The following is a 20,090-nucleotide window of genomic DNA, read 5'->3' on the forward strand; positions in this document are numbered from 1 at the left end:
CAAGGAACATAAGTTAACAAATTCTAAAGACATAGAGAGGTGAGTTAGCATTTAAAAACACATTTTAAATTAAAAACATACAATAAAGGTAATTTGTGCAATATTGTGAACATTAAAATAATTAAAATTTTTATCTCTATTGAATTTTTAAGAATTTTCAAATGCGTAACTAAACGAGGGTGCGTAACGTCATGAGTGCGTAAAGATGCGTAACTGTTTTAGTTATTGAAACATGTATTAAATATTGAGGCATTGTTAAACCAGACAGTTTAGATTTCATAAGACTCAAAATATAGTACTTATTTTCAATGTTTTTCAACTTTATTAAAAATTTTCCAAAAATGCAACTTGGACAAGACCATTATGTTTGAAATACAAAAAAAAACTTAACTCCATATGGAGTAATCAAAATTTCTATAAACAATAACTAAACGAGACCCCAAAATTAAAATAGTTTTTGAACTGGCCTTGATTATAATAAAAACATAAGTTAAGTTGGGTGTTGTTTAATTTTTAAATTTAGAGACACATATAATGTTTGGAGGTAGAAGACTTAATAAGTTTTACAGGTCAGGAGGCTAAGACTAAAAAATCACAAAGCTTTTATATAAGAAAGATATTCGAGCTGTAATTATTATCTGTAAGTTTAAGTTAAATGTTGGTTAAAGAATACATCTGGAAATAGTTATATAAACCAGCGCGACAAGATGACAGTTAATGATAAAAAATTAAGAGCAAATTTTAATTTAAAAATCAGTATGTTCTGAAAATAATAGGAGAATAAAACAAAATATATAGAGATGTAAGATGTAACGTTATAAGGCGTTAAATCCTGGAGATCCTGATAAGCTAAGCTAGACTTTTTGAGACTCCGTAGATCTGTTCTTAAATTTATTTGAGAGCAGTGAAACGCCGTTAGTTGAAATAAAGTTTTAGCACAAGAACATCTGTGGTATATAGAGATGTATATATTAGATTGATTAAAGAGAAACCATAGGAAGAAAATTTTAGTTAACATCACAGTTATACGAACAAAACAATGTTATACCAACTAAAAATACGAAATTGGATCTAATTTTAGTCTTTTTAGTTTGTCAATTGAACGCTGAATGCTTATTAAAAATTGGTTCATTTAAAACTAAAATCTCTAGTGAGTAACAATTCGTTTAAACAAGTATGTTTCAGACATTTAAAACTAGATTTAGGGATTCAATTGAATTTTATATCGGTAATAAACAATTTTTTTTGTAAAATTAAGATAAATTACTTAAAGGTTATTGCAGTCTGTATACACTTTTAATATAAGTATACTTAAAACTATAAAATCATTGTATATAGATGATTGTTTACTAAACACTGTTGTAATATAAAACAAAAGGTGAACTAATGGATCATTAACAAGAAATAGAGTTTTTATTTTGATAATTAAGACTAAACTGATGGTCTTCGTTTTTAGGTAGAAATAAAAACTATACATTTGTGCTTTAAAAATTGTATGATTGAGGTTGATTATCGTATATATTTATACGTAATAGTTTAATTTAATTACAGACTATCTAAAATTTATTATGGATAAATAACTAGAGTAGCTTTTTATACAAATATATAAGTTGCTCTACTTTGCCCATTAAGTCTATAGCAGTTTAAACAAAAATTAAGTTAAGTGTTATTTAATACTTGTTACGCATAAGTAGTTAGTGTTAGCTGTGTATGTATTATGTAAGTTCCGTTTCAATTAAACATTTTATATATCAATGTATTTACTACTATAATTCATAGAAAAGTAGTAAGATTATATTTAAAGATACTATTGTACTATGACGTAATCATAATAATTAAAAAATTTATTTTAAATCTTAACAAAGTTAAATGAAAAACTATGGACAAAAACAGTATTTTGATAAAGGCCAAACTTTTTCATACAGATTAAGACGTAAATACTTGTAAATGGAAAGGTATATAAAAAAAAAGATTAAATTCTAACTGAATAAATTAAATCTTCTACCTACAATTATGTGGTACAAATGTGTTAAAATTATTACAAGTTATGACTTGAACCTACGACCACTTCAAATTCAGTTATAACTTAGAAGTACTAGCACTTTAAATTAAGTTATGAATAACTAAACTTATTTACAAACATTATTAACTAAAGATAACCGTTGGAAAAGTTTTTAAATAAGTCTTATAATAATTTTACAGTAACATAATAAAACAATGAAGTATCTAACTAAAATATATATAAATTGTGAGTAAAAGATACTTTTGAATCTATAAAATTAAAACTAAAGAATATGAGGCCTACATAAATTCACCTCACATTTTCTAACCTTTATCAATATATAGATTCCAAAATAAAAAGAGTAAAAAATTAATGTTCAAAAAAGTTTAAACCAAGTAGACAGGCTTTAAAACATGTTAAACTAAGAAAATTTGCAAACAAGTTGACAGAAAATAAGACCATTATTTATGCAATCTTATATAGTTAAATGGCACTTAAAACAGCTAAAAAAATTGACAAAAAAACAAAATACGACCTCGAAATTAAAATAGTTACTTGATTGGCGTAGTTTTATAACTTAGCCAGTATTTGGTTTAGACTCATTATATTTTAATCGATTTTATTTGTAACAGACTGTTTATTGTTTAAGACATAAAATCATAAATAACCATATGAAACAGCGCAACAAGATTATAATTAGAGATCAAATATTAAAAATTGAAAGTAATTTTAATATAAATTTTTTTGAGCGCAGTAAGGTATTGATTAAAACTGAATGCATACTTAATTGTATACTTAAGAAATACTGATCAACAAAGTGATTAGTATAAAATATACAAAGTTAATGTAGAAAAATAAGTTAGTAAAAGGGTGAACTCGTGATAATAAGCTACTTATTGAGTGTTTAATTAGACAATTGAAACCAAACTGATGATCTAAATAAAAAGATTAAGATATAAAGTGTTTATTATCAGTAATACAATAACTGAGAAACAAATACCACACACTTTTACGTATATAGACCCAAGCGTACCTGTATTATTCATTTTACATAGGTAAAATGCCTTTGTTGTTTGAAATAAGAACAGTGTAATGTTAAGCAAGAAAATACTTACATTAAGTAGATGCGCTTTAAAAAAATACGAACTAGGGAATTTAATTCTTTATGCTTAGATAAGACATTAGCAAACATTATGTATGGTATACACAACCTTGTAGACCAAAAGTTTGGCTTAAATGGCACAACATAAAATACAGCTGAAAAACAACTCTAAACAAAAACTTTAAGTAAGCATCTAAGTGGGATGTATATTTGAACTGTAATTATTACTTAAAAGAAACAATTTAATCTTTTAAATATATAGATAAACATATGTTGTTTGTGACATAAAACTAGAAATAATCATATAAACCAGCACAAAATGATAATAAGTAATGATTAAGTATTATTAATTTATTGTAATTTTAATATTAGTTTAAATTAAACGCAGCAATAAAGTATAAAAGGAGTTAATTGCCAAATACATATATATTATTTAGTTAAGATGCACCTTATCCAATATTTATCATGATGTTATGATTACACAACCTTATCGATATTCCTTACGTACTTAAGACAGAATACACTACTTACCTTGAAAAAATTCTACCAAAATTAATCTTATAAAACGACTTAAAAGTTCAATAAAAAATGAGAATAATAGTGGTAAACTAAATAAAGAAATAGTAGAAACGAGCTAGTTTGGCTACATAAAGCCCAAGCGTAATCTACAGTTTTGAGACAAGTGTACCCTTGTGTTTACATAGATTATATATGTAAGAAAATACAAAATCTTTAAATTAAATGTACACGCATTACAAACATACGAGTTTGAAGATACCATATGCTTATAAGAAAAAATATAATTTAGACAAGACAAGTATGTATGATATTCTCATTTTTGTATACAAAACAACTTTGCTACTACATAAACTATTCTTAAAAAATTATTAACAAGACCTCAAAAAAAAAAAAACAGTTACTTAATTGGTGTAACTCTGTTCGGTTAAAAAAATTATTTAAAGCTGGTAACCAGTTTATCAATTCGCCATTTTAAGTTGAGGTTGAGACAGTTTTTTAGTGTAAATATATACAGGGTTGTCACATACCTAGTTGAAAAAATTTTACGGATTTTTGGATTAAATTCAAAAGTTTATATACTTAAAAAATGGTAACTTTACTTTAAATCTCATTGAATTTCAAGTAAAATAAGTATTTTTTAATGCAATAAATACAACAGTATAAACTAGCGCAACAAGATGATAATTAATGATAAAATCATAAGAGTTGGTTGTAGTTTGAATATTTGTTTAATTTAAGTTTAGTATTACATGAATAAAACTGTTAAAATAAGAAACACTGCTCTATGTAATTAAAATAGTAGGAAAACAAACAACAATGATTGTTTGGTATCGAAATTAATTTAATAAAATCAAGACTGATGATCAGGGTTGCCACTGGATTTCTTCTAGGTTTTTCAAATTACACGTTTATTGTTCTATTTTTAATTAAAAGTTAATTTTAAGTTTAAGGTAAAAAACTGTGTTAAACAGTATAACAACATTGCTGTGAAGCTACTTTAAAGGTATTTTAAAATTAAAAATTATTGAAGACAAAAAACATTTATACATTTGATAGATTATTCGCGTCGAATCAAGGTTTTACTACTTAACATGTAAAAATTGTTTAAAATTAAAGGTTTTTTCAAAATTTCACAAGTTCCAGGTTTTTTGGCAACCCTGAATGATATAAATTTTACAATAAACATAAAAAGTAGTTATTAGTATCAACAAAGTGTATTTATAGATCACAATGAAAGTTTTTGACTTAATAACAAGGAGAATAATCAGTTCAATATTTTAAACTTTAATAACGAAACAATGTTTCTCTCCTTCGAACTAAATCAAACGAGACCAGGCAATTAAATGTTACTAGTTGCTTACCATATATGATAAGATACAAGAATTTTATTAAAAAAACATGTTATCCATTACTTATTTTGCATATGTAAGTGGTCCCTGCAAGCATACAAACCAATAAATAACAAACAAGGCAACTTCAACAGACCAAAACACAAAAAAAATTTAAGGCATTAAGCAAGTTGTGTTAATGGAGTAATACTTTAGAATATACACAAAGGTTGAGTACAAAGTATTAAGTACAATTAAACAAAGTTTGTTTGTTAGATCTAATTAAAGGATGAGTAAGAAATTATACATATAAAAGAACTAGTAAAACTTGATGTTATTCATCAATTATTTATTAGAAGTTATTTGCTTTAAAAGATAGCTTATAATTATAACTTGCACGTATTTTACATAAGTAGCAAAAACCTAATGAATTAAACAAAAAAGAGACTACCTCATTATGACGCAACAATATACTAAAAAAATTAATTTAATTTAAGGGTTTAATGTGGAAAAATAGCAGAAAAAGAAAAGTTCTTACAATTATTGTAGATTATTTTTTTTATTCCCTACCTTTATGTGGACAAATTAAGAACAAATTGTTTTATGTATAAGTTGCATGTATTAAAATCAAGTCGCTCTTGTACAATTAATGCAAATGATTTGTAAATTTACCTAATTTTATGTGGACAAATTAAAACGTAAATTTCTAGTATAAGTATTTAAAACAAGTGGCTCATGAGCAATTTAAATCTGTTATCTTTCATAAACTTAAAGAATAAAATAAATCTTTGTAGTTAATGATAATTACTATGCATGGATATCTCTAACAGTATACAATCAATCAAATGAAATCACGATTTTCTAAAACACAAGTACATAGCTTTAAAAGTTAAAATATGATCAAACTCGACTAGTTCAAGCTTTATTTTTTTTCATTTAAAGGAAATCTTTATTTTTAAATAATATATGCTTTGATATTGGATGATGGTCAAAATTGACTGAAATTACCATACATTGGACTTAGTTTTAATTTTTTTGAGAGAAAGATAAAATAAGTTTCAAGTTAAACATACTTTTTAGTTAGCAAAGAGAATATCACTTAATATATGCTTAATTTAATAACAGTAAAAGCTAATACTTTCTACTTTAAGGACAAAACTTTTGGTAAACATTTTTGTCCACTTCAAAACCAATACTTGTCTAATGAAAATAACTTCAAGAAAAAATTTAAAAGCGAAAAAAAAAGAAATGTAATTAAACTACGGTAACATGACCATATTTTAGCTTGTACGCACTAATTTTAAATTTAGAGTAGTCTTAGAAATAAGTATACCAGTAAGTATAAACTATAAAATCTTAGCTTATCAGATTATATTTTAAATATAAGTTCACCTTGTGCATGTTTATTGTAATTTATCATAAATTTTAGCACAACTGTGTTTGTATAGTTCATTAGTAAGATCAATCTAATCAACAAATTAGTTAGTACTTAGGTCGGAAAGCAATTTTAATCTTGAAACTAACTTTATTGTAAAATTAAGTAAGTATTTTGAGCAACATGATGTAGCTTAAGTTTAAGGCTTTTACCTACTTTAAACGGGTTGTACAAGTTGTGTGAACGGACTAATACTTTAGAAATAAGAATATACACAAAGGTTGACCAAAGGAATCTCGGAAGTGTGAAGTTATTTGCTTTTTAAGATAGTTCATGAATATAACTTGCATGTATTTTAAAAAGGTTGTAGAAACATATTAAATTAAAAAGATGAGAACACCGGATTATGACGCAACAATATGGTAAAATAAAAATTGAAAAGTTCAAGGAATTAAGATAATATAAGTATACTTAAAACTATAAAATCATTGTATATAATTGATTGTTTACTAAAAACTGCTGTAATATAAAACAAAAGGTGAACTAATGGATCATTAATAAGAAATTGAGTTTTTAACTTGATAATTAAGACTAAACTGATGGTCTTCGTTTTAAGTTAGAAATAAAAACTATATAGTTGTGCTTATAAAATTGTATGATTGAGGTTGACTATCGTATATATTTATAAGTACAGTAACCTCTCGCTTATTTACGCACATTGTGTCCACAGAAAAAGTGGTTAAAGATACGAGAGGTAGCAAATATAATGGCTGTTTTTTGATATTGCTCTAGTTATAAGCAGACTGAGGACTTTTTTACTTTTAACAACTTGTTTACTTTATTTATAAATAAGAAAACAAAAGATAAAACTAAACATATACTAGAAAAAAGGACTAAAAGTTATATAAAATAACAATACTAGTAAAATAATGTTACTAATTTTAGTAATAAGTAGATTTTATCTTAATCTTTATTTATATGTGACTTATTTGATACTTAACATTTATATTCTATTCTACTTAGCAAATACAAATTATAACAAGGCATTTGTTTAGAATTAGAAAATGGCCTTTATTCATATATAGGTCATTAGTGCTGTATTATTTATTTGTGTTTTAAACTCTCATTATTTCATTATTTTACACAGTCATATTTCTTTTCAAATTTTAATTTAGTCTCTTAATGTTAACAAAATTTCTGATATACTAAATGTTTATCACAAAGTCAAGGAACATAAGTTAACAAATTCTAAAGACATAGAGAGGTGAGTTAGCATTTAAAAACACATTTTAAATTAAAAACATACAATAAAGGTAATTTGTGCAATATTGTGAACATTAAAATAATTAAAATTTTTATCTCTATTGAATTTTTAAGAATTTTCAAATGCGTAACTAAACGAGGGTGCGTAACGTCATGAGTGCGTAAAGATGCGTAACTGTTTTAGTTATTGAAACATGTATTAAATATTGAGGCATTGTTAAACCAGACAGTTTAGATTTCATAAGACTCAAAATATAGTACTTATTTTCAATGTTTTTCAACTTTATTAAAAATTTTCCAAAAATGCAACTTGGACAAGACCATTATGTTTGAAATACAAAAAAAAACTTAACTCCATATGGAGTAATCAAAATTTCTATAAACAATAACTAAACGAGACCCCAAAATTAAAATAGTTTTTGAACTGGCCTTGATTATAATAAAAACATAAGTTAAGTTGGGTGTTGTTTAATTTTTAAATTTAGAGACACATATAATGTTTGGAGGTAGAAGACTTAATAAGTTTTACAGGTCAGGAGGCTAAGACTAAAAAATCACAAAGCTTTTATATAAGAAAGATATTCGAGCTGTAATTATTATCTGTAAGTTTAAGTTAAATGTTGGTTAAAGAATACATCTGGAAATAGTTATATAAACCAGCGCGACAAGATGACAGTTAATGATAAAAAATTAAGAGCAAATTTTAATTTAAAAATCAGTATGTTCTGAAAATAATAGGAGAATAAAACAAAATATATAGAGATGTAAGATGTAACGTTATAAGGCGTTAAATCCTGGAGATCCTGATAAGCTAAGCTAGACTTTTTGAGACTCCGTAGATCTGTTCTTAAATTTATTTGAGAGCAGTGAAACGCCGTTAGTTGAAATAAAGTTTTAGCACAAGAACATCTGTGGTATATAGAGATGTATATATTAGATTGATTAAAGAGAAACCATAGGAAGAAAATTTTAGTTAACATCACAGTTATACGAACAAAACAATGTTATACCAACTAAAAATACGAAATTGGATCTAATTTTAGTCTTTTTAGTTTGTCAATTGAACGCTGAATGCTTATTAAAAATTGGTTCATTTAAAACTAAAATCTCTAGTGAGTAACAATTCGTTTAAACAAGTATGTTTCAGACATTTAAAACTAGATTTAGGGATTCAATTGAATTTTATATCGGTAATAAACAATTTTTTTTGTAAAATTAAGATAAATTACTTAAAGGTTATTGCAGTCTGTATACACTTTTAATATAAGTATACTTAAAACTATAAAATCATTGTATATAGATGATTGTTTACTAAACACTGTTGTAATATAAAACAAAAGGTGAACTAATGGATCATTAACAAGAAATAGAGTTTTTATTTTGATAATTAAGACTAAACTGATGGTCTTCGTTTTTAGGTAGAAATAAAAACTATACATTTGTGCTTTAAAAATTGTATGATTGAGGTTGATTATCGTATATATTTATACGTAATAGTTTAATTTAATTACAGACTATCTAAAATTTATTATGGATAAATAACTAGAGTAGCTTTTTATACAAATATATAAGTTGCTCTACTTTGCCCATTAAGTCTATAGCAGTTTAAACAAAAATTAAGTTAAGTGTTATTTAATACTTGTTACGCATAAGTAGTTAGTGTTAGCTGTGTATGTATTATGTAAGTTCCGTTTCAATTAAACATTTTATATATCAATGTATTTACTACTATAATTCATAGAAAAGTAGTAAGATTATATTTAAAGATACTATTGTACTATGACGTAATGATAATAATTAAAAAATTTATTTTAAATCTTAACAAAGTTAAATGAAAAACTATGGACAAAAACAGTATTTTGATAAAGGCCAAACTTTTTCATACAGATTAAGACGTAAATACTTGTAAATGGAAAGGTATATAAAAAAAAAGATTAAATTCTAACTGAATAAATTAAATCTTCTACCTACAATTATGTGGTACAAATGTGTTAAAATTATTACAAGTTATGACTTGAACCTACGACCACTTCAAATTCAGTTATAACTTAGAAGTACTAGCACTTTAAATTAAGTTATGAATAACTAAACTTATTTACAAACATTATTAACTAAAGATAACCGTTGGAAAAGTTTTTAAATAAGTCTTATAATAATTTTACAGTAACATAATAAAACAATGAAGTATCTAACTAAAATATATATAAATTGTGAGTAAAAGATACTTTTGAATCTATAAAATTAAAACTAAAGAATATGAGGCCTACATAAATTCACCTCACATTTTCTAACCTTTATCAATATATAGATTCCAAAATAAAAAGAGTAAAAAATTAATGTTCAAAAAAGTTTAAACCAAGTAGACAGGCTTTAAAACATGTTAAACTAAGAAAATTTGCAAACAAGTTGACAGAAAATAAGACCATTATTTATGCAATCTTATATAGTTAAATGGCACTTAAAACAGCTAAAAAAATTGACAAAAAAACAAAATACGACCTCGAAATTAAAATAGTTACTTGATTGGCGTAGTTTTATAACTTAGCCAGTATTTGGTTTAGACTCATTATATTTTAATCGATTTTATTTGTAACAGACTGTTTATTGTTTAAGACATAAAATCATAAATAACCATATGAAACAGCGCAACAAGATTATAATTAGAGATCAAATATTAAAAATTGAAAGTAATTTTAATATAAATTTTTTTGAGCGCAGTAAGGTATTGATTAAAACTGAATGCATACTTAATTGTATACTTAAGAAATACTGATCAACAAAGTGATTAGTATAAAATATACAAAGTTAATGTAGAAAAATAAGTTAGTAAAAGGGTGAACTCGTGATAATAAGCTACTTATTGAGTGTTTAATTAGACAATTGAAACCAAACTGATGATCTAAATAAAAAGATTAAGATATAAAGTGTTTATTATCAGTAATACAATAACTGAGAAACAAATACCACACACTTTTACGTATATAGACCCAAGCGTACCTGTATTATTCATTTTACATAGGTAAAATGCCTTTGTTGTTTGAAATAAGAACAGTGTAATGTTAAGCAAGAAAATACTTACATTAAGTAGATGCGCTTTAAAAAAATACGAACTAGGGAATTTAATTCTTTATGCTTAGATAAGACATTAGCAAACATTATGTATGGTATACACAACCTTGTAGACCAAAAGTTTGGCTTAAATGGCACAACATAAAATACAGCTGAAAAACAACTCTAAACAAAAACTTTAAGTAAGCATCTAAGTGGGATGTATATTTGAACTGTAATTATTACTTAAAAGAAACAATTTAATCTTTTAAATATATAGATAAACATATGTTGTTTGTGACATAAAACTAGAAATAATCATATAAACCAGCACAAAATGATAATAAGTAATGATTAAGTATTATTAATTTATTGTAATTTTAATATTAGTTTAAATTAAACGCAGCAATAAAGTATAAAAGGAGTTAATTGCCAAATACATATATATTATTTAGTTAAGATGCACCTTATCCAATATTTATCATGATGTTATGATTACACAACCTTATCGATATTCCTTACGTACTTAAGACAGAATACACTACTTACCTTGAAAAAATTCTACCAAAATTAATCTTATAAAACGACTTAAAAGTTCAATAAAAAATGAGAATAATAGTGGTAAACTAAATAAAGAAATAGTAGAAACGAGCTAGTTTGGCTACATAAAGCCCAAGCGTAATCTACAGTTTTGAGACAAGTGTACCCTTGTGTTTACATAGATTATATATGTAAGAAAATACAAAATCTTTAAATTAAATGTACACGCATTACAAACATACGAGTTTGAAGATACCATATGCTTATAAGAAAAAATATAATTTAGACAAGACAAGTATGTATGATATTCTCATTTTTGTATACAAAACAACTTTGCTACTACATAAACTATTCTTAAAAAATTATTAACAAGACCTCAAAAAAAAAAAAACAGTTACTTAATTGGTGTAACTCTGTTCGGTTAAAAAAATTATTTAAAGCTGGTAACCAGTTTATCAATTCGCCATTTTAAGTTGAGGTTGAGACAGTTTTTTAGTGTAAATATATACAGGGTTGTCACATACCTAGTTGAAAAAATTTTACGGATTTTTGGATTAAATTCAAAAGTTTATATACTTAAAAAATGGTAACTTTACTTTAAATCTCATTGAATTTCAAGTAAAATAAGTATTTTTTAATGCAATAAATACAACAGTATAAACTAGCGCAACAAGATGATAATTAATGATAAAATCATAAGAGTTGGTTGTAGTTTGAATATTTGTTTAATTTAAGTTTAGTATTACATGAATAAAACTGTTAAAATAAGAAACACTGCTCTATGTAATTAAAATAGTAGGAAAACAAACAACAATGATTGTTTGGTATCGAAATTAATTTAATAAAATCAAGACTGATGATCAGGGTTGCCACTGGATTTCTTCTAGGTTTTTCAAATTACACGTTTATTGTTCTATTTTTAATTAAAAGTTAATTTTAAGTTTAAGGTAAAAAACTGTGTTAAACAGTATAACAACATTGCTGTGAAGCTACTTTAAAGGTATTTTAAAATTAAAAATTATTGAAGACAAAAAACATTTATACATTTGATAGATTATTCGCGTCGAATCAAGGTTTTACTACTTAACATGTAAAAATTGTTTAAAATTAAAGGTTTTTTCAAAATTTCACAAGTTCCAGGTTTTTTGGCAACCCTGAATGATATAAATTTTACAATAAACATAAAAAGTAGTTATTAGTATCAACAAAGTGTATTTATAGATCACAATGAAAGTTTTTGACTTAATAACAAGGAGAATAATCAGTTCAATATTTTAAACTTTAATAACGAAACAATGTTTCTCTCCTTCGAACTAAATCAAACGAGACCAGGCAATTAAATGTTACTAGTTGCTTACCATATATGATAAGATACAAGAATTTTATTAAAAAAACATGTTATCCATTACTTATTTTGCATATGTAAGTGGTCCCTGCAAGCATACAAACCAATAAATAACAAACAAGGCAACTTCAACAGACCAAAACACAAAAAAAATTTAAGGCATTAAGCAAGTTGTGTTAATGGAGTAATACTTTAGAATATACACAAAGGTTGAGTACAAAGTATTAAGTACAATTAAACAAAGTTTGTTTGTTAGATCTAATTAAAGGATGAGTAAGAAATTATACATATAAAAGAACTAGTAAAACTTGATGTTATTCATCAATTATTTATTAGAAGTTATTTGCTTTAAAAGATAGCTTATAATTATAACTTGCACGTATTTTACATAAGTAGCAAAAACCTAATGAATTAAACAAAAAAGAGACTACCTCATTATGACGCAACAATATACTAAAAAAATTAATTTAATTTAAGGGTTTAATGTGGAAAAATAGCAGAAAAAGAAAAGTTCTTACAATTATTGTAGATTATTTTTTTTATTCCCTACCTTTATGTGGACAAATTAAGAACAAATTGTTTTATGTATAAGTTGCATGTATTAAAATCAAGTCGCTCTTGTACAATTAATGCAAATGATTTGTAAATTTACCTAATTTTATGTGGACAAATTAAAACGTAAATTTCTAGTATAAGTATTTAAAACAAGTGGCTCATGAGCAATTTAAATCTGTTATCTTTCATAAACTTAAAGAATAAAATAAATCTTTGTAGTTAATGATAATTACTATGCATGGATATCTCTAACAGTATACAATCAATCAAATGAAATCACGATTTTCTAAAACACAAGTACATAGCTTTAAAAGTTAAAATATGATCAAACTCGACTAGTTCAAGCTTTATTTTTTTTCATTTAAAGGAAATCTTTATTTTTAAATAATATATGCTTTGATATTGGATGATGGTCAAAATTGACTGAAATTACCATACATTGGACTTAGTTTTAATTTTTTTGAGAGAAAGATAAAATAAGTTTCAAGTTAAACATACTTTTTAGTTAGCAAAGAGAATATCACTTAATATATGCTTAATTTAATAACAGTAAAAGCTAATACTTTCTACTTTAAGGACAAAACTTTTGGTAAACATTTTTGTCCACTTCAAAACCAATACTTGTCTAATGAAAATAACTTCAAGAAAAAATTTAAAAGCGAAAAAAAAAGAAATGTAATTAAACTACGGTAACATGACCATATTTTAGCTTGTACGCACTAATTTTAAATTTAGAGTAGTCTTAGAAATAAGTATACCAGTAAGTATAAACTATAAAATCTTAGCTTATCAGATTATATTTTAAATATAAGTTCACCTTGTGCATGTTTATTGTAATTTATCATAAATTTTAGCACAACTGTGTTTGTATAGTTCATTAGTAAGATCAATCTAATCAACAAATTAGTTAGTACTTAGGTCGGAAAGCAATTTTAATCTTGAAACTAACTTTATTGTAAAATTAAGTAAGTATTTTGAGCAACATGATGTAGCTTAAGTTTAAGGCTTTTACCTACTTTAAACGGGTTGTACAAGTTGTGTGAACGGACTAATACTTTAGAAATAAGAATATACACAAAGGTTGACCAAAGGAATCTCGGAAGTGTGAAGTTATTTGCTTTTTAAGATAGTTCATGAATATAACTTGCATGTATTTTAAAAAGGTTGTAGAAACATATTAAATTAAAAAGATGAGAACACCGGATTATGACGCAACAATATGGTAAAATAAAAATTGAAAAGTTCAAGGAATTAAGATAATATAAGTATACTTAAAACTATAAAATCATTGTATATAATTGATTGTTTACTAAAAACTGCTGTAATATAAAACAAAAGGTGAACTAATGGATCATTAATAAGAAATTGAGTTTTTAACTTGATAATTAAGACTAAACTGATGGTCTTCGTTTTAAGTTAGAAATAAAAACTATATAGTTGTGCTTATAAAATTGTATGATTGAGGTTGACTATCGTATATATTTATAAGTACAGTAACCTCTCGCTTATTTACGCACATTGTGTCCACAGAAAAAGTGGTTAAAGATACGAGAGGTAGCAAATATAATGGCTGTTTTTTGATATTGCTCTAGTTATAAGCAGACTAAGGACTTTTTTACTTTTAACAACTTGTTTACTTTATTTATAAATAAGAAAACAAAAGATAAAACTAAACATATACTAGAAAAAAGGACTAAAAGTTATATAAAATAACAATACTAGTAAAATAATGTTACTAATTTTAGTAATAAGTAGATTTTATCTTAATCTTTATTTATATGTGACTTATTTGATACTTAACATTTATATTCTATTCTACTTAGCAAATACAAATTATAACAAGGCATTTGTTTAGAATTAGAAAATGGCCTTTATTCATATATAGGTCATTAGTGCTGTATTATTTATTTGTGTTTTAAACTCTCATTATTTCATTATTTTACACAGTCATATTTCTTTTCAAATTTTAATTTAGTCTCTTAAGGTTAACAAAATTTCTGATATACTAAATGTTTATCACAAAGTCAAGGAACATAAGTTAACAAATTCTAAAGACATAGAGAGGTGAGTTAGCATTTAAAAACACATTTTAAATTAAAAACATACAATAAAGGTAATTTGTGCAATATTGTGAACATTAAAATAATTAAAATTTTTATCTCTATTGAATTTTTAAGAATTTTCAAATGCGTAACTAAACGAGGGTGCGTAACGTCATGAGTGCGTAAAGATGCGAGAGGTTACTGTAACAGTTTAATTTAATCACAGACTATCTAATATTTATTATGGATAAATAACTAGAGTAGCTTTTTATACAAATATATAAGTTGCTCTACTTTGCCCATTAAGTATAAAGCACTTTAAACAAAAATTAAGTTAAGTGTTATCTAATACTTGTTACGCATAAGTAGTTAGTGTTAGCTGTGTCTGTACTATGTAAGTTCCGTTTCAATTAAACACTTTATATATCAATGTATTTGCTACTTTAGTTAATAGAAAAACAGTAAGATTATACTTAATGATACTATTGTATCATGACGTAATAATAATAATTGAAAAATTCATTTAAAATCTTAACAAAATTAAATGAAAAACTATGGACAAAGACAATATTTTGATAAAGGCCAAACTTTTTCATACAGATTAAGACGTAAATACTTGTTTATGGAAAGGTATGTAAAAAGAAGACTAGCTTCTAACTGAATGAATTAAATCTTCTACATACAATTATGTGGGTCAAATGTGCTAAAATTATTACAAGTTATGACTTGAACCTACGAGCACATCAAATTCAGTTATGACCTAGAAGTACTAGCACTTAAATTTAAGTTATGATTTAGAAGTTTAGCACTTTAAATTAAGTTATGATTTAGAAGTACTAGCACATTAACTCGTACATCCAAGTCATAACTCAAAAAGGTGCCGACCAGCATAGTAACCGGGCCTAAAGGACAAGAATTAAAAAAAAAACTAAGGGAAGGCCGGGGAGATGACAGGTGCGAAGCACCGTGTCATCGACCGGCCGTAGCCCTTTGTTTTTATTTAATTCTTGTCCGCTACCTCAACACTTACTAATCAAACTCATCAATATGAAACCACTCAGTCAATAACTAAAAAATTATCAACCGATATTACCGTCAGGCCTTTAATGGTTATACACTGACAAATTAGATCACATAAGCTCAAGGTTAGTAAAAGATAACAGATAAAGACCGTACAAATATAACGCAAAAACGTATACTTGTTTGGCAGTTACGCTACTCACGGTCCATTTGACAGAAAAAGGTAGCCTTCAAGAAAAAAGGCCGCAGAGAAAAAGGGAAAAGGAAAAATGTGAAAAATTTTTTGCCGGCGGAGCCGGCGAAATGCCATAAAAAAATTATTTTAAATTATCTTCATCGAAAATTTCCCACCCATTTTCGGTTTTGGGGATTCCCCATTTTTCAAAAATGGGTGGGGGGCCTTAAAAATTCAGAGCGTACCTTATAAAAACATATATAGCTACTAAATGAATGTGTAATCAAAAATTTAGTGCGTACCTTACTCGGATGCGTACTTCTTAAATAATACCTTAAATGCAACAGAAAATGTGCTGTTAAAAATTAGTGCGTACCTTATGCGGGTGCGTACTTCTTAGAGTGCGTACCTTATAGATGTACTTATTTTGCTAAAATAACATTTTTAAGTTATGGTTTAGATCCTAAATGAAATGAAATATAGTTTCAGACATAACACCACCCTAGTTTGTTACCTAATGTTTTACAAGTACATAGAAAACAGTTTATCAGTAGATAAGTGTACTTTTTAATTACATAAAATGTACCAAATAAAAATAGAATATGAGTCTAAATGTGGACATTGGCAAATCTATTTATATGATTGAACTGTATATTAAACAAAAGTCACTCAACCTGCTTATGTAAATTGATTTTAATTAGTAACCTTTTCAAAACAGTATAAACTTGAATTATTAAAAGTAATTCAACACTTGAGATTAAACTAAACAGTTGAAATAATTTTGATATGAGTAGTAATTTTTGTTTAACTTCAATTTCATACTGTTCCTACTACAGGATGTCATTTTAGTTGTCATTCAACTTACATAAGCTAAAGTTTTCCATGACAGTTAAGTTTGTCTCATTGTTAAGTGTTTATCTAGCAATCTAATAAATAGAAAGCTTTCTCATGCACAGTTACTACCATTACTACTTATTAACTGGTATACTTTAAATATTTATTAATAGACTTAAACTTATAACGCTTACCATTGAATTCAGACAACTTATTATGTGTTTCTTAAAGTGTGCATAGAAATCAAAGGTGTTTTGAATTTATCATATCATACAAACTAAAACAGTTAAACCATACTACTTTGTGTCAATAACATATGTTTGGTAGCCTGTAGTTCATTTTAAAGTTTGTCAAATACTTGCATCTTAAATACTCTGCATTTAACATCATTTAAAATCTTCATGGCTGCATTCAACTAATATTTATACTATTCCCAAAGTCTTTACATTTGTTATATACATAGAAAACAGGACAGCAAGTTGTTGATAAAAGCTTGTTAGTGCATTCACATGAAAAAAAGAAATTTCAGATAGATAAAAGATTAGAAAGAAGTTAGTTAAAAAAAATAGAACAATTTAAGCAAAGGTAAAAGTAAACCTCACACACATATGCACTAACAACCTTTAAATCTTCCTTGCTGTGAACTGCTTTGTAAATATATTAATGTAAACTTACAAGATTTTTGCTTTTTGTTTAATGGCAAACCTAATCATCATATGGTTTAACTGCTTTCTAAACAGTTTACTTTTGAAACTAATAACAATTTTGACTTATAATTGCTCTTGCTACTAATCTTTCATGCACACTTTAAGAAGTACTCTTTAATACTAACTGTTAATCTATGAATATATAAACTACATTAGTGCAGTCAGATTAACCTACTTAAACTTTATGTTGTAAATAAAATTCTATACTTAACTTACTGTCTCTTTGGGCTTTATTCAGGAATACAATGCTTTTTTGCACAAGCTTATAAAATTCACCACAATGTTTTTAATGATTTTATTTATGTTTGAGTCTTATAAAAGTTTTCTTTAAAGGTAGCTTAGTAATCTTAGGAGAATAAAGCCCAACAAGACAAATATATGTTTATGGTATAAATCAAGGTTACAACTCTATGACTAGAAAGTGCTAGTCTGAATTTGTGCAAAATTCAATTAATATCTAAAGCTTAAGTTGTTCAAGCATGAGCACTTAAAAATTTTAATAGTAACAAAAGGACTCAACAATTAATAAGTAGAAAATATAAAATCTTAAAACAAAACATCATGATTTATTAAAAATATCCAAAAAACCTTTACTTTCTTAATTCAACTAGTAACTCTGGCAAAAAATACTAAGTTTTGAACAAATTCAAACAATCTAAATAACTATTAAACAAACTAACCTCAACAGCTGCTGTAGTAGGTACTCATCATCCAAACAGAATCCATAAAAGTTTGATCCATTTTCTAAACTCAACCTATAGGAATAGTTAAAACTTATAAAGATAAAGACTTTGACTCAGAGGTCGTTCAAAAGATTTTCCAAAACATTCTTTTACTCAGTTCACTTTACAATGATGTTTCAAAGGCTGAGGTGCAAGTTTTTAAAGCTTCTTATTAAAGAGTTTTTTTCTAGCATCATGTTAGTGCATTCAAGCCAATTGATGTTGTCTGAAATGTCATACTTGTGAGCCAATTTTTATCAATGAATAAGATATATTCATTCTATGACGAATTACAAGATCAAATAAAGATTTTTTTCATAGGTTTTGCATGGGAAAATGAATATTAGTTATCAACATAAAATTTCAAGACTGTTGATTCCCAAACTATGTCAAATGCTTTCTTTAAGTTACTCAAACAATGTAGAAATATAAGAGTTTTGAAAGATTAAATGAGAAACAACTATCAAGAACTAGTTTTGTCTTCAAGAATATTGACAATCAAATAGAGTTTGTTAGTATTTTACAAAGCTTACTTAAACAGAATAAAAAGAGAAAAAAAGAGTTTTAGAGTTAACACATGTTACTACTACAAGTGCTTTTCTCAAAAGAATATTCATTGAAAATATACTTTTCAAAACACCTTCTAGATCAAGTGATTTCTTAAATTTACTCAGAAATGTAAAGAAATTAATGTTTTAGAAGATAAGGTAATGATAAAAATAATCATCTTTAACAAGATTTGACTTAAAAAACATTGGCAATTGATAGATAAAATATTTTGTTTAGTGTACTCAAACTGCACAATGAAAGAAAGAAAATTTAGAGTCCAGAACCTAGATCTCCTTCTCCTACAACTACTTTTAACAAATGATTTTGCCCAGGCAAAAAAATATTTTGCAAAATGCTTTCTTGTTGTGATGTCACATTTAAATGTAAGATTTTCTAGAATTCATTAAAAACTACAAATCGAAACACTATCTAAGCATAGCAGAGCGAATTTTAACTTTTTCCAACATAAAGTATTTTTTATTTTACGGAGTGTTAAACATCACTTATTTTTCATTTGTAAAAGCTAAATTTACTTGTTTAAACAGTTTAAATCTTATTTTAATTTGATGATTCTTTTATCTTTTCTTTTTATATTTTTTTTATTAAGTTTTACTTTTTTACTGTATACGTGATACTTACTTAAACATATTGTTTAAAATTAAAGTTAAAAAAATCATTATGCTCATATAAACTAAAATTGACACCATTTAAAAAGTATATAAGACAAGTACTTAACTTTAAATTTTATAAATTTTTTTATAATTTATTTTAAAAGTGTTTATCACTTAATAATTTGTTTAAGATGAACTATGTGTAATTTAAAAACATTTTTTCATCAGTTTATAGCATTACATTTAAAGCTTTGTAAACTCATTTTAGTTATAATTTAATTTAAAACATTTTGCCATGTATGCCAAAAACTACAGAGTTTTTCATTGATACAACAATTTGTTCAACTTTAAAT

Source organism: Thalia democratica, chromosome 3, assembly GCF_965202585.1.
Source record: "Thalia democratica chromosome 3, ktThaDemo2.hap1.1, whole genome shotgun sequence".
In the NCBI taxonomy this organism is placed as follows: Eukaryota; Metazoa; Chordata; class Thaliacea; order Salpida; family Salpidae; genus Thalia; species Thalia democratica.